This window comes from Mauremys reevesii, linkage group 1, assembly GCF_016161935.1.
Source record: "Mauremys reevesii isolate NIE-2019 linkage group 1, ASM1616193v1, whole genome shotgun sequence".
NCBI lineage: Eukaryota > Metazoa > Chordata > Testudines > Geoemydidae > Mauremys > Mauremys reevesii.
Genome location: NC_052623.1, coordinates 203,081,649 through 203,102,730, shown reverse-complemented (window position 1 = coordinate 203,102,730; position 21,082 = coordinate 203,081,649). Strand labels below are relative to the sequence as shown.

General features: G+C 60.4%; 8 non-coding genes across 8 annotated transcripts; all 8 read left to right on the top strand.

Moving 5' to 3' along the window:
- The first annotated feature begins 2,916 nt into the window (after positions 1–2,916).
- On the top strand, positions 2,917–2,988 carry TRNAD-GUC. The gene has a single exon. It is a non-coding gene; the product is annotated as a tRNA-Asp (tRNA).
- A 3,651-nt stretch (positions 2,989–6,639) lies between these two features.
- Positions 6,640–6,711, top strand: TRNAD-GUC. Its single transcript has one exon. It is a non-coding gene; the product is annotated as a tRNA-Asp (tRNA).
- Positions 6,712–9,122: 2,411 nt separating this feature from the next.
- TRNAD-GUC lies at positions 9,123–9,194 on the top strand. The gene has a single exon. It is a non-coding gene; the product is annotated as a tRNA-Asp (tRNA).
- Positions 9,195–11,567: 2,373 nt separating this feature from the next.
- TRNAD-GUC lies at positions 11,568–11,639 on the top strand. Its single transcript has one exon. It is a non-coding gene; the product is annotated as a tRNA-Asp (tRNA).
- Positions 11,640–14,068: 2,429 nt separating this feature from the next.
- On the top strand, positions 14,069–14,140 carry TRNAD-GUC. Its single transcript has one exon. It is a non-coding gene; the product is annotated as a tRNA-Asp (tRNA).
- A 1,182-nt stretch (positions 14,141–15,322) lies between these two features.
- Positions 15,323–15,394, top strand: TRNAD-GUC. The gene has a single exon. It is a non-coding gene; the product is annotated as a tRNA-Asp (tRNA).
- A 1,170-nt stretch (positions 15,395–16,564) lies between these two features.
- TRNAD-GUC lies at positions 16,565–16,636 on the top strand. The gene has a single exon. It is a non-coding gene; the product is annotated as a tRNA-Asp (tRNA).
- Positions 16,637–20,297: 3,661 nt separating this feature from the next.
- Positions 20,298–20,369, top strand: TRNAD-GUC. Its single transcript has one exon. It is a non-coding gene; the product is annotated as a tRNA-Asp (tRNA).
- The last annotated feature ends 713 nt before the right edge of the window (positions 20,370–21,082 follow it).

Here is a 21,082-nt window from a genome sequence, read left to right as displayed (position 1 = left end):
GCATAGTTTCAGCAATAACAAGAGGTATTTCCTTAATGATAGTTTGGCCCATGCCTCTGGTAGGGCTCATGCTATGGTTGACACTTACCAGAGATGGTGTTTTGCGCCTGGTCTACACTGGGGAGGATAGATCTAAGATATGCAACTTCATCAATGAGCATGGCATAGCTGAAGTCAACATATCTTAGATTGAATGAGAATCACTAATTCTAATTCCTAGTTGTGCAGGATCAACGGCCACGGTTTCCCCATCGACTTTGCTTCCGCCTCTCGCCCAGCTGGAGTTCAACAGTCGATGGGAGAGTGCTCGGGGATCAATTTATCGTGTCTACAGTACATGCGATAAATCGATCACTGATAGATAGATTGTTACCCACCGATCAGGAAGGTAGTGTAGATGTACCCTCGGAGTTCAGTCCTTTCTATAGTCCTACCCCATTAGTATAGTGATGAATCTCCCGCCTGTCATGCGAGAGAATGGGGTTCGATTCCCCGACAGGGAGGCTGACCCCTTTTGAAGGGGGGACCAAGAAATCCCTGGCCTGCCCACCACATGCCTTGCATTCTCCTTCTACGGCCCCTTCCCTTCGCACCCCGCACTGATGACTTTCACCTCCAGAGAGACAATTACCGCGCAAGGACAGGCTGGCCCTAGCCAAAGCCCCTCCCTGGCCTTCCGCCCCCGGGCCCTGCACGTGGGGGCACGTTTCCGAGCGGCAAAGGGAAATAGGCTGGCCAGGGCCATGAGGACAATGGCCCAGACAAACGGGGAGGGACTTGGTCCAGGGGTGGAGGAAGACAGAAAAAGGGACAGGCATGGGATTGCCTTCCTGTCTTTTTTCCTTTGCTCAGGGTTTTACCTGTGACTGTAATGGGGAGACTTGAGAAATACCTGTGGCCGCCGGCGAGGTAGGTGGCCGCCCCGAGAGCGCAGAGCTGAGCATTTTCCGCTGGGCTGCTGCCAGCGCCTGGCTGTGATCGTATAGTGGTTAGTACTCTGCGCCGTGGCCGCAGCAACCTCGGTTTGAATCCGGGTCACGGCGTTGCTTTTTGGTGGGAAGGGGCTATCCTGCAGCACGCCTCGTGGCTCAGCCTGATGGCGTCCGTTTGCAAAGAGAGCCAACAGCTGGTCCCTAGTTTCTGCTTGGTAAAGGAAAGTCCGGGGGGTCCATCCGTCAGAAAAGAGTACCAGGACTTCCTGCTGGGCGCCAGGGTCCAAAAGCAGCGCATTCCCTCCTGGAAAGGGCTGTGTTTCAATGTCCGTCCAGTGCGCGTTGAAGGGAAGGATCTGCGTGCCTGGGCAGCTGCGTCCTCCAGAGGCGCCTGAGAAGCCAAAGGGGCCGTGGGTGAGTTTGTGATGAGGTGAGTGTGAAGTGTGGAAGGGGGAGGGTGGCAAGAGGAGGTTTTTCTGAGGAAAATGGGTGCTGCTGAGCTGGTAGGTGAGGGCAAGGTCCCAGGCGGGTGTTGTGTGAGGAGCTGTGTAGGCCCGAAAGGCGTCCTGCTGGGCAAGGGCAGGTGAGGAGGGCCAGGGCTTTTCCCAGGGCTGTTTGTTGCGGCCAAAGGCTTTGGGAAGCAGAAGAGGGCCAGGGTGTTGTTGCCTGCTGGGGCCCATGCGACGGTGTAGGTGGACGCTGACCATAGCTGGTGTGTGGGAGCTGGGGCCACTCACCGTGCCCCTTTCCTCGTTAGTATAGTGGTGAGTATCCCCGCCTGTCACGCGGGAGACCGGGGTCGATTCCGACGGGAGGCGGACCCCTTTGAAGGGGGACCAAGAAATCCCTGGCCTGCCCACCACATGCCTTGCATTCTCCTTCTACGGCCCCTTCCCTTCGCACCCGCACTGATGACTTTCACCTCCAGAGAGACAATTACCGCAAGGACAGGCTGGCCTAGCCAAAGCCTCTCCCTGGCCTTCCGCCCCGGGCCCTGCACGTGGGGCACGTTCCGAGCGGCAAAGGGAAATAGGCTGGCCAGGGCCATGAGGACAATGGCCCAGACAAACGGGAGGGACTTGGTCCAGGGTGGAGGAAGACAGAAAAGGGACAGGCATGGGATTGCCTTCCTGTCTTTTTCCTTTGCTCAGGGTTTTACCTGTGACTGTAATGGGGAGACTTGAGAAATACCTGTGGCCGCCGGCGAGGTAGGTGGCCGCCCCGAGAGCGCAGAGCTGAGCATTTTCCGCTGGGCTGCTGCCAGCGCCTGGCTGTGATCGTATAGTGGTTAGTACTCTGCGCCGTGGCCGCAGCAACCTCGGTTTGAATCCGGGTCACGGCGTTGCTTTTTGGTGGGAAGGGGCTATCCTGCAGCACGCCTCGTGGCTCAGCCTGATGGCGTCCGTTTGCAAAGAGAGCCATCAGCCCGTCCTTAGTTTCTGCTTGGGAAAGGAAAGTCCGGGGGGTCCATCCGTCAGAAAAAGAGTACCAGGACTTCCTGCTGGGCGCCAGGGTCCAAAAGCAGCGCATTCCCTCCTGGAAAGGGCTGTGTTTCGAATGTCCGTCCAGTGCGCGTTGAAGGGAAGGATCTGCGTGCCTGGGCAGCCGCGTCCCTCCAGAGGCGCCTGAGAAGCCAAAGGGGCCGTGGGTGAGTTTGTGATGAGGTGAGTGTGAAGTGTGGAAGGGGGAGGGTGGCAAGAGGAGGTTTTTCTGAGGAAAATGGGTGCTGCTGAGCTGGTAGGTGAGGGCAAGGTCCCAGGCGGGTGTTGTGTGAGGAGCTGTGTAGGCCCGAAAAGGCGTCCTGCTGGGCAAGGGCAGGTGAGGAGGGCCAGGGCTTTTCCCAGGGCTGTTTGTTGCTGCGCCAAAGGCTTTGGGAAGCAGAAGAGGGCCAGGGTGTTGTTGCCTGCTGGGGCCCATGCGACGGTGTAGGTGGACGCTGACCATAGCTGGTGTGTGGGAGCTGGGGCCACTCACCGTGCCCCTTTCCTCGTTAGTATAGTGGTGAGTATCCCCGCCTGTCACGCGGGAGACCGGGGTTCGATTCCCCGACGGGGAGGCGGACCCCTTTTGAAGGGGGGACCAAGAAATCCCTGGCCTGCCCACCACATGCCTTGCATTCTCCTTCTACGGCCCCTTCCCTTCGCACCCCGCACTGATGACTTTCACCTCCAGAGAGACAATTACCGCGCAAGGACAGGCTGGCCCGAGCCAAAGCCTCTCCCTGGCCTTCCGCCCCCGGGCCCTGCACGTGGGGGCACGTTTCCGAGCGGCAAAGGGAAATAGGCTGGCCAGGGCCATGAGGACAATGGCCCAGACAAACGGGGAGGGACTTGGTCCAGGGGTGGAGGAAGACAGAAAAAGGGACAGGCATGGGATTGCCTTCCTGTCTTTTTTCCTTTGCTCAGGGTTTTACCTGTGACTGTAATGGGGAGACTTGAGAAATACCTGTGGCCGCCGGCGAGGTAGGTGGCCGCCCGAGAGCGCAGAGCTGAGCATTTTCCGCTGGGCTGCTGCCAGCGCCTGGCCGTGATCGTATAGTGGTTAGTACTCTGCGCCGTGGTCGCAGCAACCTCGGTTCGAATCCGGGTCACGGCATTGCTTTTTGGTGGGGAGGGGCTATCCTGCAGCACGCCTCGTGGCTCAGCCTGATGGCGTCCGTTTGCAAAGAGAGCCATCAGCCCGTCCTTAGTTTCTGCTTGGGAAAGGAAAGTCCGGGGGGTCCATCCGTCAGAAAAAGAGTACCAGGACTTCCTGCTGGGCGCCAGGGTCCAAAAGCAGCGCATTCCCTCCTGGAAAGGGCTGTGTTTCGAATGTCCGTCCAGTGCGCGTTGAAGGGAAGGATCTGCGTGCCTGGGAAGCCGCGTCCCTCCAGAGGCGCCTGAGAAGCCAAAGGGGCCGTGGGTGAGTTTGTGATGAGGTGAGTGTGAAGTGTGGAAGGGGGAGGGTGGCAAGAGGAGGTTTTTCTGAGGAAAATGGGTGCTGCTGAGCTGGTAGGTGAGGGCAAGGTCCCAGGCGGGTGTTGTGTGAGGAGCTGTGTAGGCCCGAAAGGCGCCCTGCTGGGCAAGGGCAGGTGAGGAGGGCCAGGGCTTTTCCAGGGCTGTTTGTTGCTGCGCAAAGGCTTTGGGAAGCAGAAGAGGGCCAGGGGTGTTGTTGCCTGCTGGGGCCCATGCGACGGTGTAGGTGGACGCTGACCATAGCTGGTGTGTGGGAGCTGGGGCCACACCGTGCCCCTTTCCTCGTTAGTATAGTGGTGAGTATCCCGCCTGTCACGTGAGACGGGTCTGATTCCCGACGGGAGGCGGACCCCTTTGAAGGGGGACCAAGAAATCCCTGGCCTGCCCACCACATGCCTTGCATTCTCCTTCACGGCCCCTTCCTTCGCACCCCGCACTGATGACTTTCACCTCCAGAGACAATTACCGCGCAAGGACAGGCTGGCCCGAGCCAAAGCCTCTCCCTGGCCTTCCGCCCCGGCCCTGCACGTGGGGGCACGTTTCCGAGCGGCAAAGGAAATAGGCTGGCCAGGGCCATGAGGACAATGGCCCAGACAAACGGGGAGGGACTTGGTCCAGGGTGGAGGAAGACAGAAAAAGGGACAGGCATGGGATTGCCTTCCTGTCTTTTTCCTTTGCTCAGGGTTTTACCTGTGACTGTAATGGGGAGACTTGAGAAATACCTGTGGCCGCCGGCGAGGTAGGTGGTCGCCCGAGAGCGCAGAGCTGAGCATTTTCCACTGGGCTGCTGCCAGCGCCTGGCCGTGATCGTATAGTGGTTAGTACTCTGCGCCGTGGCCGCAGCAACCTCGGTTCGAACCGGTCACGGCATTGCTTTTTGGTGGGGAGGGGCTATCCTGCAGCACGCCTCGTGGCTCAGCCTGATGGCGTCCGTTTGCAAAGAGAGCCATCAGCCCGTCCTTAGTTTCTGCTTGGGAAAGGAAAGTCCGGGGGGTCCATCCGTCGAAAAAGAGTACCAGGACTTCCTGCTGGGCGCCAGGGTCCAAAAGCAGCGCATTCCCTCCTGGAAAGGGCTGTGTTTCGAATGTCCGTCCAGTGCGCGTTGAAGGGAAGGATCTGCGTGCCTGGGCAGCCGCGTCCCTCCAGAGGCGCCTGAGAAGCCAAAGGGGCCGTGGGTGAGTTTGTGATGAGGTGAGTGTGAAGTGTGGAAGGGGGAGGGTGGCAAGAGGAGGTTTTTCTGAGGAAAATGGGTGCTGCTGAGCTGGTAGGTGAGGCAAGGTCCCAGGCGGGTGTTGTGTGAGGAGCTGTGTAGGCCCGGAAGGCGCCCTGCTGGGCAAGGGCAGGTGAGGAGGGCCAGGGCTTTTCCCAGGGCTGTTTGTTGCTGCGCAAAGGCTTTGGGAAGCAGAAGAGGGCCAGGGTGTTGTTGCCTGCTGGGGCCCATGCGACGGTGTAGGTGGACGCTGACCATAGCTGGTGTGTGGGAGCTGGGGCCACTCACCGTGCCCCTTTCCTCGTTAGTATAGTGGTGAGTATCCCCGCCTGTCACGGGAGACCGGGGTTCGATTCCCCGACGGGAGGCGGACCCCTTTGAAGGGGGACCAAGAAATCCCTGGCCTGCCCACCACATGCCTTGCATTCTCCTTCTACGGCCCCTTCCCTTCGCACCCGCACTGATGACTTTCACCTCCAGAGAGACAATTACCGCGCAAGGACAGGCTGGCCCGAGCCAAAGCCTCTCCTGGCCTTCCGCCCCGGCCCTGCACGTGGGGGCACGCTTCCAGCGGCAAAGGGAAATAGGCTGGCCAGGGCCATGAGGACAATGGCCCAGACAAACGGGGAGGGACTTGGTCCAGGGGTGGAGGAAGACAGAAAAAGGGACAGGCATGGGATTGCCTTCCTGTCTTTTTTCCTTTGCTCAGGGTTTTACCTGTGACTGTAATGGGGAGACTTGAGAAATACCTGTGGCCGCGGCGAGGTAGGTGGTCGCTCCGAGAGCGCAGAGCTGAGCATTTTCCGCTGGGCTGCTGCCAGCGCCTGGCCGTGATCGTATAGTGGTTAGTACTCTGCGCCGTGGCCGCAGCAACCTCGGTTCGAATCCGGGTCACGGCATTGCTTTTTGGTGGGGAGGGGCTATCCTGCAGCACGCCTCGTGGCTCAGCCTGATGGCGTCCGTTTGCAAAGAGAGCCATCAGCCCGTCCTTAGTTTCTGCTTGGGAAAGGAAAGTCCGGGGGGTCCATCCGTCAGAAAAAGAGTACCAGGACTTCCTGCTGGGCGCCAGGGTCCAAAAGCAGCGCATTCCCTCCTGGAAAGGGCTGTGTTTCGAATGTCCGTCCAGTGCGCGTTGAAGGGAAGGATCTGCGTGCCTGGGCAGCCGCGTCCCTCCAGAGGCGCCTGAGAAGCCAAAGGGGCCGTGGGTGAGTTTGTGATGAGGTGAGTGTGAAGTGTGGAAGGGGGAGGGTGGCAAGAGGAGGTTTTTCTGAGGAAAATGGGTGCTGCTGAGCTGGTAGGTGAGGGCAAGGTCCCAGGCGGGTGTTGTGTGAGGAGCTGTGTAGGCCCGAAAAGGCGTCCTGCTGGGCAAGGGCAGGTGAGGAGGGCCAGGGCTTTTCCCAGGGCTGTTTGTTGCTGCGGCCAAAGGCTTTGGGAAGCAGAAGAGGGCCAGGGGTGTTGTTGCCTGCTGGGGCCCATGCGACGGTGTAGGTGGACGCTGACCATAGCTGGTGTGTGGGAGCTGGGGCCACTCACCGTGCCCCTTTCCTCGTTAGTATAGTGGTGAGTATCCCCGCCTGTCACGCGGGAGACCGGGGTTCGATTCCCCGACGGGGAGGCGGACCCCTTTTGAAGGGGGGACCAAGAAATCCCTGGCCTGCCCACCACATGCCTTGCATTCTCCTTCTACGGCCCCTTCCCTTCGCACCCCGCACTGATGACTTTCACCTCCAGAGAGACAATTACCGCGCAAGGACAGGCTGGCCCGAGCCAAAGCCTCTCCCTGGCCTTCCGCCCCCGGGCCCTGCACGTTTCCGAGCGGCAAAGGGAAATAGGCTGGCCAGGGCCATGAGGACAATGTCCCAGACAAATGGGGAGGGACTTGGTCCAGGGGTGGAGGAAGACAGAAAAAGGGACAGGCATGGGATTGCCTTCCTGTCTTTTTTCCTTTGCTCAGGGTTTTACCTGTGACTGTAATGGGGAGACTTGAGAAATACCTGTGGCCGGCGAGGTAGGTGGTCGCCCGAGAGCGCAGAGCTGAGCATTTTCCGCTGGGCTGCTGCCAGCGCCTGGCCGTGATCGTATAGTGGTTAGTACTCTGCGCCGTGGCCGCAGCAACCTCGGTTCGAACCGGTCACGGCATTGCTTTTTGGTGGGGAGGGGCTATCCTGCAGCACGCCTCGTGGCTCAGCCTGATGGCGTCCGTTTGCAAAGAGAGCCATCAGCCCGTCCTTAGTTTCTGCTTGGGAAAGGAAAGTCCGGGGGGTCCATCCGTCAGAAAAAGAGTACCAGGACTTCCTGCTGGGCGCCAGGGTCCAAAAGCAGCGCATTCCCTCCTGGAAAGGGCTGTGTTTCAATGTCCGTCCAGTGCGCGTTGAAGGGAAGGATCTGCGTGCCTGGGCAGCCGCGTCCTCCAGAGGCGCCTGAGAAGCCAAAGGGGCCGTGGGTGAGTTTGTGATGAGGTGAGTGTGAAGTGTGGAAGGGGGAGGGTGGCAAGAGGAGGTTTTTCTGAGGAAAATGGGTGCTGCTGAGCTGGTAGGTGAGGGCAAGGTCCCAGGCGGGTGTTGTGTGAGGAGCTGTGTAGGCCCGAAAGGCGTCCTGCTGGGCAAGGGCAGGTGAGGAGGGCCAGGGCTTTTCCCAGGGCTGTTTGTTGCTGCGCCAAAGGCTTTGGGAAGCAGAAGAGGGCCAGGGTGTTGTTGCCTGCTGGGGCCCATGCGACGGTGTAGGTGGACGCTGACCATAGCTGGTGTGTGGAGCTGGGGCCACTCACCGTGCCCCTTTCCTCGTTAGTATAGTGGTGAGTATCCCCGCCTGTCACGGGAGACCGGGTTCGATTCCCGACGGGAGGCGGACCCCTTTGAAGGGGGACCAAGAAATCCCTGGCCTGCCCACCACATGCCTTGCATTCTCCTTCTACGGCCCCTTCCCTTCGCACCCCGCACTGATGACTTTCACCTCCAGAGAGACAATTACCGCGCAAGGACAGGCTGGTCCTAGCCAAAGCCTCTCCCTGGCCTTCTGCCCCCGGGCCCTGCACGTGGGGGCACGTTTCTGAGCGGCAAAGGGAAATAGGCTGGCCAGGGCCATGAGGACAATGGCCCAGACAAACGGGGAGGGACTTGGTCCAGGGGTGGAGGAAGACAGAAAAAGGGACAGGCATGGGATTGCCTTCCTGTCTTTTTTCCTTTGCTCAGGGTTTTACCTGTGACTGTAATGGGGAGACTTGAGAAATACCTGTGGCCGCCGGCGAGGTAGGTGGCCGCCCTGAGAGCGCAGAGCTGAGCATTTTCCGCTGGGCTGCTGCCAACGCCTGGCCGTGATCGTATAGTGGTTAGTACTCTGCGCCGTGGCCGCAGCAACCTCGGTTCGAATCCGGGTCACGGCATTGCTTTTTGGTGGGGAGGGGCTATCCTGCAGCACGCCTCGTGGCTCAGCCTGATGGCGTCCGTTTGCAAAGAGAGCCATCAGCCCGTCCTTAGTTTCTGCTTGGGAAAGGAAAGTCCGGGGGGTCCATCCGTCAGAAAAAGAGTACCAGGACTTCCTGCTGGGCGCCAGGGTCCAAAAGCAGCGCATTCCCTCCTGGAAAGGGCTGTGTTTCGAATGTCCGTCCAGTGCGCGTTGAAGGGAAGGATCTGCGTGCCTGGGCAGCCGCGTCCCTCCAGAGGCGCCTGAGAAGCCAAAGGGGCCGTGGGTGAGTTTGTGATGAGGTGAGTGTGAAGTGTGGAAGGGGGAGGGTGGCAAGAGGAGGTTTTTCTGAGGAAAATGGGTGCTGCTGAGCTGGTAGGTGAGGGCAAGGTCCCAGGCGGGTGTTGTGTGAGGAGCTGTGTAGGCCCGAAAAGGCGTCCTGCTGGGCAAGGGCAGGTGAGGAGGGCCAGGGCTTTTCCCAGGGCTGTTTGTTGCTGCGGCCAAAGGCTTTGGGAAGCAGAAGAGGGCCAGGGCTGTTGTTGCCTGCTGGGGCCCATGCGACGGTGTAGGTGGACGCAGACCATAGCTGGTGTGTGGGAGCTGGGGCCACTCACCGTGCCCCTTTCCTCGTTAGTATAGTGGTGAGTATCCCTGCCTGTCACGCGGGAGACCGGGGTTCGATTCCCCGACGGGGAGGCGGACCCCTTTTGAAGGGGGGACCAAGAAATCCCTGGCCTGCCCACCACATGCCTTGCATTCTCCTTCTACGGCCCCTTCCCTTCGCACCCCGCACTGATGACTTTCACCTCCAGAGAGACAATTACCGCGCAAGGACAGGCTGGCCCGAGCCAAAGCCTCTCCCTGGCCTTCCGCCCCCGGGCCCTGCACGTGGGGGCACGTTTCCGAGCGGCAAAGGGAAATAGGCTGGCCAGGGCCATGAGGACAATGGCCCAGACAAACGGGGAGGGACTTGGTCCAGGGGTGGAGGAAGACAGAAAAAGGGACAGGCATGGGATTGCCTTCCTGTCTTTTTTCCTTTGCTCAGGGTTTTACCTGTGACTGTAATGGGGAGACTTGAGAAATACCTGTGGCCGCCGGCGAGGTAGGTGGCCGCCCCGAGAGCGCAGAGCTGAGCATTTTCCGCTGGGCTGCTGCCAGCGCCTGGCCGTGATCGTATAGTGGTTAGTACTCTGCGCCGTGGCCGCAGCAACCTCGGTTCGAATCCGGTCACGGCATTGCTTTTTGGTGGGGAGGGGCTATCCTGCAGCACGCCTGTGGCTCAGCCTGATGGCGTCCGTTTGCAAAGAGAGCCATCAGCCCGTCCTTAGTTTCTGCTTGGGAAAGGAAAGTCCGGGGGGTCCATCCGTCAGAAAAAGAGTACCAGGACTTCCTGCTGGGCGCCAGGGTCCAAAAGCAGCGCATTCCCTCCTGGAAAGGGCTGTGTTTCAATGTCCGTCCAGTGCGCGTTGAAGGGAAGGATCTGCGTGCCTGGGCAGCCGCGTCCTCCAGAGGCGCCTGAGAAGCCAAAGGGGCCGTGGGTGAGTTTGTGATGAGGTGAGTGTGAAGTGTGGAAGGGAGGGTGGCAAGAGGAGGTTTTTCTGAGGAAAATGGGTGCTGCTGAGCTGGTAGGTGAGGGCAAGGTCCCAGGCGGGTGTTGTGTGAGGAGCTGTGTAGGCCCGAAAAGGCGTCCTGCTGGGCAAGGGCAGGTGAGGAGGGCCAGGGCTTTTCCCAGGGCTGTTTGTTGCTGCGGCCAAAGGCTTTGGGAAGCAGAAGAGGGCCAGGGCCAGGGGTTTGTTGCCTGCTGGGGCCCATGCGACGGTGTAGGTGGACGCTGACCATAGCTGGTGTGTGGGAGCTGGGGCCACTCACGTGCCCCTTTCCTCGTTAGTATAGTGGTGGTATCCCCGCCTGTCACGCGGGAGATCCGGGGGTTTGATTCCCGATTCTCGGAGGCGGACCCCTTGAAGGGGGACCAAGAAATCCCCTTCTGGCACCCACCACTGATGACTTTCACCTCCAGAGAGACAATTACCGCAGCAAGGACAGGCTGGCCCGAGCCAAAGCCTCTCCTGGCCTTCCGCCCCGGGCCCTGCACGTGGGGCACGCTTCCAGCGGCAAAGGAAATAGGCTGGCCAGGGCCATGAGGACAATGGCCCAGACAAACGGGGAGGGACTTGGTCCAGGGGTGGAGGAAGACAGAAAAGGGACAGGCATGGGATTGCCTTCCTGTCTTTTTCTGCTCAGGTTTTACCTGTGACTGTAATGGGGAGACTTGAGAAATACCTGTGGCCGCCGCGAGGTAGGTGGCCGCCGAGAGCGCAGAGCTGAGCATTTTCCGCTGGGCTGCTGCCAGCGCCTGGGCGTGTCGTGATAGTGGTTAGTACTCTGCGCCGTGCCGCAGCAACCTCGGTTCGAATCCGGGTCACGGCATTGCTTTTGTGGGGAGGGGCTATCCTGCAGCACGCGTGGCTCAGCCTGATGGCGTCCGTTTGCAAAGAGAGCCATCAGCCCGTCCTTAGTTTCTGCTTGGGAAAGGAAAGTCCGGGGGGTCCATCCGTCAGAAAAAGAGTACCAGGACTTCCTGCTGGGCGCCAGGGTCCAAAAGCAGCGCATTCCCTCCTGGAAAGGGCTGTGTTTCGAATGTCCGTCCAGTGCGCGTTGAAGGGAAGGATCTGCGTGCCTGGGCAGCCGCGTCCCTCCAGAGGCGCCTGAGAAGCCAAAGGGGCCGTGGGTGAGTTTGTGATGAGGTGAGTGTGAAGTGTGGAAGGGGGAGGGTGGCAAGAGGAGGTTTTTCTGAGGAAAATGGGTGCTGCTGAGCTGGTAGGTGAGGGCAAGGTCCCAGGCGGGTGTTGTGTGAGGAGCTGTGTAGGCCCGAAAAGGCGTCCTGCTGGGCAAGGGCAGGTGAGGAGGGCCAGGGCTTTTCCCAGGGCTGTTTGTTGCTGCGGCCAAAGGCTTTGGGAAGCAGAAGAGGGCCAGGGGTGTTGTTGCCTGCTGGGGCCCATGCGACGGTGTAGGTGGACGCTGACCATAGCTGGTGTGTGGGAGCTGGGGCCACTCACCGTGCCCCTTTCCTCGTTAGTATAGTGGTGAGTATCCCCGCCTGTCACGCGGGAGACCGGGGTTCGATTCCCCGACGGGGAGGCGGACCCCTTTTGAAGGGGGGACCAAGAAATCCCTGGCCTGCCCACCACATGCCTTGCATTCTCCTTCTACGGCCCCTTCCCTTCGCACCCCGCACTGATGACTTTCACCTCCAGAGAGACAATTACCGCGCAAGGACAGGCTGGCCCGAGCCAAAGCCTCTCCCTGGCCTTCCGCCCCCGGGCCCTGCACGTGGGGGCACGTTTCCGAGCGGCAAAGGGAAATAGGCTGGCCAGGGCCATGAGGACAATGGCCCAGACAAACGGGGAGGGACTTGGTCCAGGGGTGGAGGAAGACAGAAAAAGGGACAGGCATGGGATTGCCTTCCTGTCTTTTTTCCTTTGCTCAGGTTTATACCTGTGACGCTAATGGGGAGACTTGAGAAATACCTGTGGCCGCCGGCGAGGTAGGTGGCCGCCCCGAGAGCGCAGAGCTGAGCATTTTCCGCTGGGCTGCTGCCAGCGCCTGGCCGTGATCGTATAGTGGTTAGTACTCTGCGCCGTGGCCGCAGCAACCTCGGTTCGAATCCGGGTCACGGCATTGCTTTTTGGTGGGGAGGGGCTATCCTGCAGCACGCCTCGTGGCTCAGCCTGATGGCGTCCGTTTGCAAAGAGAGCCATCAGCCCGTCCTTAGTTTCTGCTTGGGAAAGGAAAGTCCGGGGGGTCCATCCGTCAGAAAAAGAGTACCAGGACTTCCTGCTGGGCGCCAGGGTCCAAAAGCAGCGCATTCCCTCCTGGAAAGGGCTGTGTTTCGAATGTCCGTCCAGTGCGCGTTGAAGGGAAGGATCTGCGTGCCTGGGCAGCCACGTCCCTCCAGAGGCGCCTGAGAAGCCAAAGGGGCCGTGGGTGAGTTTGTGATGAGGTGAGTGTGAAGTGTGGAAGGGGGAGGGTGGCAAGAGGAGGTTTTTCTGAGGAAAATGGGTGCTGCTGAGCTGGTAGGTGAGGGCAAGGTCCCAGGCGGGTGTTGTGTGAGGAGCTGTGTAGGCCCGAAAAGGCGTCCTGCTGGGCAAGGGCAGGTGAGGAGGGCCAGGGCTTTTCCCAGGGCTGTTTGTTGCTGCGGCCAAAGGCTTTGGGAAGCAGAAGAGGGCCAGGGGTGTTGTTGCCTGCTGGGGCCCATGCGACGGTGTAGGTGGACGCTGACCATAGCTGGTGTGTGGGAGCTGGGGCCACTCACCGTGCCCCTTTCCTCGTTAGTATAGTGGTGAGTATCCCCGCCTGTCACGCGGGAGACCGGGTCTGATTCCCCGACGGGGAGGCGGACCCCTTTTGAAGGGGGGACCAAGAAATCCCTGGCCTGCCCACCACATGCCTTGCATTCTCCTTCTACGGCCCCTTCCCTTCGCACCCCGCACTGATGACTTTCACCTCCAGAGAGACAATTACCGCGCAAGGACAGGCTGGCCCGAGCCAAAGCCTCTCCCTGGCCTTCCGCCCCCGGGCCCTGCACGTTTCCGAGCGGCAAAGGGAAATAGGCTGGCCAGGGCCATGAGGACAATGTCCCAGACAAATGGGGAGGGACTTGGTCCAGGGGTGGAGGAAGACAGAAAAAGGGACAGGCATGGGATTGCCTTCCTGTCTTTTTTCCTTTGCTCAGGGTTTTACCTGTGACTGTAATGGGGAGACTTGAGAAATACCTGTGGCCGCCGGCGAGGTAGGTGGCCGCCCCGAGAGCGCAGAGCTGAGCATTTTCCGCTGGGCTGCTGCCAGCGCCTGGCCGTGATCGTATAGTGGTTAGTACTCTGCGCCGTGGCCGCAGCAACCTCGGTTCGAATCCGGGTCACGGCATTGCTTTTTGGTGGGGAGGGGCTATCCTGCAGCACGCCTCGTGGCTCAGCCTGATGGCGTCCGTTTGCAAAGAGAGCCATCAGCCCGTCCTTAGTTTCTGCTTGGGAAAGGAAAGTCCGGGGGGTCCATCCGTCAGAAAAAGAGTACCAGGACTTCCTGCTGGGCGCCAGGGTCCAAAAGCAGCGCATTCCCTCCTGGAAAGGGCTGTGTTTCGAATGTCCGTCCAGTGCGCGTTGAAGGGAAGGATCTGCGTGCCTGGGCAGCCGCGTCCATCCAGAGGCGCCTGAGAAGCCAAAGGGGCCGTGGGTGAGTTTGTGATGAGGTGAGTGTGAAGTGTGGAAGGGGGAGGGTGGCAAGAGGAGGTTTTTCTGAGGAAAATGGGTGCTGCTGAGCTGGTAGGTGAGGGCAAGGTCCCAGGCGGGTGTTGTGTGAGGAGCTGTGTAGGCCCGAAAAGGCGTCCTGCTGGGCAAGGGCAGGTGAGGAGGGCCAGGGCTTTTCCCAGGGCTGTTTGTTGCTGCGGCCAAAGGCTTTGGGAAGCAGAAGAGGGCCAGGGGTGTTGTTGCCTGCTGGGGCCCATGCGACGGTGTAGGTGGACGCTGACCATAGCTGGTGTGTGGGAGCTGGGGCCACTCACCGTGCCCCTTTCCTCGTTAGTATAGTGGTGAGTATCCCCGCCTGTCACGCGGGAGACCGGGGTTTGATTCCCCGACGGGGAGGCGGACCCCTTTTGAAGGGGGGACCAAGAAATCCCTGGCCTGCCCACCACATGCCTTGCATTCTCCTTCTACGGCCCCTTCCCTTCGCACCCCGCACTGATGACTTTCACCTCCAGAGAGACAATTACCGCGCAAGGACAGGCTGGCCCGAGCCAAAGCCTCTCCCTGGCCTTCCGCCCCCGGGCCCTGCACGTGGGGGCACGTTTCCGAGCGGCAAAGGGAAATAGGCTGGCCAGGGCCATGAGGACAATGGCCCAGACAAACGGGGAGGGACTTGGTCCAGGGGTGGAGGAAGACAGAAAAAGGGACAGGCATGGGATTGCCTTCCTGTCTTTTTTCCTTTGCTCAGGGTTTTACCTGTGACTGTAATGGGGAGACTTGAGAAATACCTGTGGCCGCCGGCGAGGTAGGTGGCCGCCCCGAGAGCGCAGAGCTGAGCATTTTCCGCTGGGCTGCTGCCAGCGCCTGGCCGTGATCGTATAGTGGTTAGTACTCTGCGCCGTGGCCGCAGCAACCTCGGTTCGAACTGGTCACGGCTTTGCTTTTTGGTGGGTAGGGGGTATCCTGCAACAGGCCTCGTGGCTCAGCCTGATGGCGTCCGCTTGCAAAGAGAGCCATCAGCCCGTCCTTAGTTTCTGCTTGGGAAAGGAAAGTCCGGGGGGTCCATCCGTCAGAAAAAGAGTACCAGGACTTCCTGCTGGGCGCCAGGGTCCAAAAGCAGCGCATTCCCTCCTGGAAAGGGCTGTGTTTCGAATGTCCGTCCAGTGCGCGTTGAAGGGAAGGATCTGCGTGCCTGGGCAGCCGCGTCCCTCCAGAGGCGCCTGAGAAGCCACAGGGGCCGTGGGTGAGTTTGTGATGCGGTGAGTGTGAAGTGTGGAACGGGGAGGGTGGCAAGAGGAGGTTTTTCTGAGGAAAATGGGTGCTGCTGAGCTGGTAGGTGAGGGCAAGGTCCCAGGCGGGTGTTGTGTGAGGAGCTGTGTAGGCCCGAAAAGGCGTCCTGCTGGGCAAGGGCAGGTGAGGAGGGCCAGGGCTTTTCCCAGGGCTGTTTGTTGCTGCGGCCAAAGGCTTTGGGAAGCAGAAGAGGGCCAGGGGTGTTGTTGCCTGCTGGGGCCCATGCGACGGTGTAGGTGGACGCTGACCATAGCTGGTGTGTGGGAGCTGGGGCCACTCACCGTGCCCCTTTCCTCGTTAGTATAGTGGTGAGTATCCCCGCCTGTCACGCGGGAGACCGGGGTTCGATTCCCCGACGGGGAGGCGGACCCCTTTTGAAGGGGGGACCAAGAAATCCCTGGCCTGCCCACCACATGCCTTGCATTCTCCTTCTACGGCCCCTTCCCTTCGCACCCCGCACTGATGACTTTCACCTCCAGAGAGACAATTACAGATCAATGACAGGCTGGCCCGAGCCAAAGCCTCTCCCTGGCCTTCCGCCCCCGGGCCCTGCACGTTTCCGAGCGGCAAAGGGAAATAGGCTGGCCAGGGCCATGAGGACAATGGCCCAGACAAACGGGGAGGGACTTGGTCCAGGGGTGGAGGAAGACAGAAAAAGGGACAGGCATGGGATTGCCTTCCTGTCTTTTTTCCTTTGCTCAGGGTTTTACCTGTGACTGTAATGGGGAGACTTGAGAAATACCTGTGGCCGGCGAGGTAGGTGGCCGCCCTGAGAGCGCAGAGCTGAGCATTTTCCGCTGGGCTGCTGCCAGCGCCTGGCCGTGATCGTATAGTGGTTAGTACTCTGCGCCGTGGCCGCAGCAACCTCGGTTCGAATCCGGGTCACGGCATTGCTTTTTGGTGGGGAGGGGCTATCCTGCAGCACGCCTCGTGGCTCAGCCTGATGGCGTCCGTTTGCAAAGAGAGCCATCAGCCCGTCCTTAGTTTCTGCTTGGGAAAGGAAAGTCCGGGGGGTCCATCCGTCAGAAAAAGAGTACCAGGACTTCCTGCTGGGCGCCAGGGTCCAAAAGCAGCGCATTCCCTCCTGGAAAGGGCTGTGTTTCGAATGTCCGTCCAGTGCGCGTTGAAGGGAAGGATCTGCGTGCCTGGGCAGCCGCGTCCCTCCAGAGGCGCCTGAGAAGCCAAAGGGGCCGTGGGTGAGTTTGTGATGAGGTGAGTGTGAAGTGTGGAAGGGGGAGGGTGGCAAGAGGAGGTTTTTCTGAGGAAAATGGGTGCTGCTGAGCTGGTAGGTGAGGGCAAGGTCCCAGGCGGGTGTTGTGTGAGGAGCTGTGTAGGCCCGAAAAGGCGTCCTGCTGGGCAAGGGCAGGTGAGGAGGGCCAGGGCTTTTCCCAGGGCTGTTTGTTGCTGCGGCCAAAGGCTTTGGGAAGCAGAAGAGGGCCAGGGTGTTGTTGCCTGCTGGGGCCCATGCGACGGTGTAGGTGGACGCTGACCATAGCTGGTGTGTGGGAGCTGGGGCCACTCACCGTGCCCCTTTCCTCGTTAGTATAGTGGTGAGTATCCCCGCCTGTCACGCGGGAGACCGGGGTTCGATTCCCCGACGGGGAGGCGGACCCCTTTTGAAGGGGGGACCAAGAAATCCCTGGCCTGCCCACCACATGCCTTGCATTCTCCTTCTACGGCCCCTTCCCTTCGCACCCCGCACTGATGACTTTCACCTCCAGAGAGACAATTACCGCGCAAGGACAGGCTGGCCCGAGCCAAAGCCTCTCCCTGGCCTTCCGCCCCCGGGCCCTGCACGTGGGGGCACGTTTCCGAGCGGCAAAGGGAAATAGGCTGGCCAGGGCCATGAGGACAATGGCCCAGACAAACGGGGAGGGACTTGGTCCAGGGGTGGAGGAAGACAGAAAAAGGGACAGGCATGGGATTGCCTTCCTGTCTTTTTTCCTTTGCTCAGGGTTTTACCTGTGACTGTAATGGGGAGACTTGAGAAATACCTGTGGCCGCCGGCGAGGTAGGTGGCCGCCCCGAGAGCGCAGAGCTGAGCATTTTCCGCTGGGCTGCTGCCAGCGCCTGGCCGTGATCGTATAGTGGTTAGTACTCTGCGCCGTGGCCGCAGCAACCTCGGTTCGAATCCGGGTCACGGCATTGCTTTTTGGTGGGGAGGGGCTATCCTGCAGCACGCCTCGTGGCTCAGCCTGATGGCGTCCGTTTGCAAAGAGAGCCATCAGCCCGTCCTTAGTTTCTGCTTGGGAAAGGAAAGTCCGGGGGGTCCATCCGTCAGAAAAAGAGTACCAGGACTTCCTGCTGGGCGCCAGGGTCCAAAAGCAGCGCATTCCCTCCTGGAAAGGGCTGTGTTTCGAATGTCCGTCCAGTGCGCGTTGAAGGGAAGGATCTGCGTGCCTGGGCAGCCGCGTCCCTCCAGAGGCGCCTGAGAAGCCAAAGGGGCCGTGGGTGAGTTTGTGATGAGGTGAGTGTGAAGTGTGGAAGGGGGAGGGTGGCAAGAGGAGGTTTTTCTGAGGAAAATGGGTGCTGCTGAGCTGGTAGGTGAGGGCAAGGTCCCAGGCGGGTGTTGTGTGAGGAGCTGTGTAGGCCCGAAAAGGCGTCCTGCTGGGCAAGGGCAGGTGAGGAGGGCCAGGGCTTTTCCCAGGGCTGTTTGTTGCTGCGGCCAAAGGCTTTGGGAAGCAGAAGAGGGCCAGGGGTGTTGTTGCCTGCTGGGGCCCATGCGACGGTGTAGGTGGACGCTGACCATAGCTGGTGTGTGGGAGCTGGGGCCACTCACCGTGCCCCTTTCCTCGTTAGTATAGTGGTGAGTATCCCCGCCTGTCACGCAGGAGACCGGGTCTGATTCCCGACGGGGAGGCGGACCCCTTTGAAGGGGGACCAAGAAATCCCTGGCCTGCCCACCACATGCCTTGCATTCTCCTTCACGGCCCCTTCCTTCGCACCCGCACTGATGACTTTCACCTCCAGAGAGACAATTACCGCGCAAGGACAGGCTGGCCCGAGCCAAAGCCTCTCCCTGGCCTTCCGCCCCGGGCCCTGCACGTGGGGCACGTTTCGAGCGGCAAAGGGAAATAGGCTGGCCAGGGCCATGAGGACAATGGCCCAGACAAACGGGGAGGGACTTGGTCCAGGGGTGGAGGAAGACAGAAAAGGGACAGGCATGGGATTGCCTTCCTGTCTTTTTCCTTTGCTCAGGTTTTACCTGTGACTGTAATGGGGAGACTTGAGAAATACCTGTGGCCGCCGGCGAGGTAGGTGGTCGCCCGAGAGCGCAGAGCTGAGCATTTTCCGCTGGGCTGCTGCCAGCGCCTGGCCGTGATCGTATAGTGGTTAGTACTCTGCGCCGTGGCCGCAGCAACCTCGGTTCGAATCCGGGTCACGGCATTGCTTTTGGTGGGGAGGGGCTATCCTGCAGCACGCCTCGTGGCTCAGCCTGATGGCGTCCGCTTGCAAAGAGAGCCATCAGCCCGCCCTTAGTTTCTGCTTGGGAAAGGAAAGTCCGGGGTCCATCCGTCAGAAAAAGAGTACCAGGACTTCCTGCTGGGCGCCAGGGTCCAAAAGCAGCGCATTCCCTCCTGGAAAGGGCTGTGTTTCAATGTCCGTCCAGTGCGTTGAAGGGAAGGATCTGCGTGCCTGGGCAGCCGCGTCCCTCCAGAGGCGCCTGAGAAGCCAAAGGGGCCGTGGGTGAGTTTGTGATGAGGTGAGTGTGAAGTGTGGAAGGGGAGGGTGGCAAGAGGAGGTTTTTCTGAGGAAAATGGGTGCTGCTGAGCTGGTAGGTGAGGGCAAGGTCCCAGGCGGGTGTTGTGTGAGGAGCTGTGTAGGCCCGAAAGGCGCCCTGCTGGGCAAGGGCAGGTGAGGAGGGCCAGGGCTTTTCCCAGGGCTGTTTGTTGCTGCGGCCAAAGGCTTTGGGAAGCAGAAGAGGGCCAGGGGTGTTGTTGCCTGCTGGGGCCCATGCGACGGTGTAGGTGGACGCTGACCATAGCTGGTGTGTGGGAGCTGGGGCCACTCACCGTGCCCCTTTCCTCGTTAGTATAGTGGTGAGTATCCCCGCCTGTCACGGGAGACCGGGTTCGATTCCCGACGGGGAGGCGGACCCCTTTGAAGGGGGACCAAGAAATCCCTGGCCTGCCCACCACATGCCTTGCATTCTCCTTCTACGGCCCCTTCCCTTCGCACCCCGCACTGATGACTTTCACCTCCAGAGAGACAATTACCGCGCAAGGACAGGCTGGCCCGAGCCAAAGCCTCTCCCTGGCCTTCCGCCCCCGGGCCCTGCACGTGGGGGCACGTTTCCGAGCGGCAAAGGAAATAGGCTGGCCAGGGCCATGAGGACAATGGCCCAGACAAACGGGGAGGGACTTGGTCCAGGGGTGGAGGAAGACAGAAAAAGGGACAGGCATGGGATTGCCTTCCTGTCTTTTTTCCTTTGCTCAGGGTTTTACCTGTGACTGTAATGGGGAGACTTGAGAAATACCTGTGGCCGCCGGCGAGGTAGGTGGTCGCCCGAGAGCGCAGAGCTGAGCATTTTCCGCTGGGCTGCTGCCAGCGCCTGGCCGTGATCGTATAGTGGTTAGTACTCTGCGCCGTGGCCGCAGCAACCTCGGTTCGAACTGGTCACGGCATTGCTTTTTGGTGGGGAGGGGCTATCCTGCAGCACGCCTCGTGGCTCAGCCTGATGGCGTCCGGTTGCAAAGAGAGCCAACAGCCCGTCCTTAGTTTCTGCGTGGGACAGGCAAGTCCGGGGGGTCCATCCGTCAGAAACAGAGGACCAGGACTGCCGGCTGGGCGCCAGGGTCCAAAGGCAGCGCATTCCCTCCTGGAAAGGGCTGTGTTTCAATGTCCGCCCAGTGCGCGTTGAAGGGAAGGATCTGCGTGCCTGGGCAGCCGCGTCCTCCAGAGGCGCCTGAGAAGCCAAAGGGGCCGTGGGTGAGTTTGTGATGAGGTGAGTGTGAAGTGTGGAAGGGGGAGGGTGGCAAGAGGAGGTTTTTCTGAGGAAAATGGGTGCTGCTGAGCTGGTAGGTGAGGGCAAGGTCCCAGGCGGGTGTTGTGTGAGGAGCTGTGTAGGCCCGAAAGGCGTCCTGCTGGGCAAGGGCAGGTGAGGAGGGCCAGGGCTTTTCCCAGGGCTGTTTGTTGCTGCGGCCAAAGGCTTTGGGAAGCAGAAGAGGGCCAGGGGTGTTGTTGCCTGCTGGGGCCCATGCGACGGTGTAGGTGGACGCTGACCATAGCTGGTGTGTGGGAGCTGGGGCCACTCACCGTGCCCCTTTCCTCGTTAGTATAGTGGTGAGTATCCCCGCCTGTCACGCGGGAGACCGGGGTTCGATTCCCCGACGGGGAGGCGGACCCCTTTTGAAGGGGGGACCAAGAAATCCCTGGCCTGCCCACCACATGCCTTGCATTCTCCTTCTACGGCCCCTTCCCTTCGCACACGCACTGATGACTTTCACCTCCAGAGAGACAATTACCGCGCAAGGACAGGCTGGCCCGAGCCAAAGCCTCTCCCTGGCCTTCCGCCCCCGGGCCCTGCACGTGGGGGCACGTTTCCGAGCGGCAAAGGGAAATAGGCTGGCCAGGGCCATGAGGACAATGGCCCAGACAAACGGGGAGGACTTGGTCCAGGGGTGGAGGAAGACAGAAAAAGGGACAGGCATGGGATTGCCTTCCTGTCTTTTTTCCTTTGCTCAGGGTTTTACCTGTGACTGTAATGGGGAGACTTGAGAAATACCTGTGGCCGCCGGCGAGGTAGGTGGCCGCCCCGAGAGCGCAGAGCTGAGCATTTTCCGCTGGGCTGCTGCCAGCGCCTGGCCGTGATCGTATAGTGGTTAGTACTCTGCGCCGTGGCCGCAGCAACCTCGGTTCGAATCCGGGTCACGGCATTGCTTTTTGGTGGGGAGGGGCTATCCTGCAGCACGCCTCGTGGCTCAGCCTGATGGCGTCCGGTTGCAAAGAGAGCCATCAGCCCGTCCTTAGTTTCTGCTTGGGAAAGGAAAGTCCGGGGGGTCCATCCGTCAGAAAAAGAGTACCAGGACTTCCTGCTGGGCGCCAGGGTCC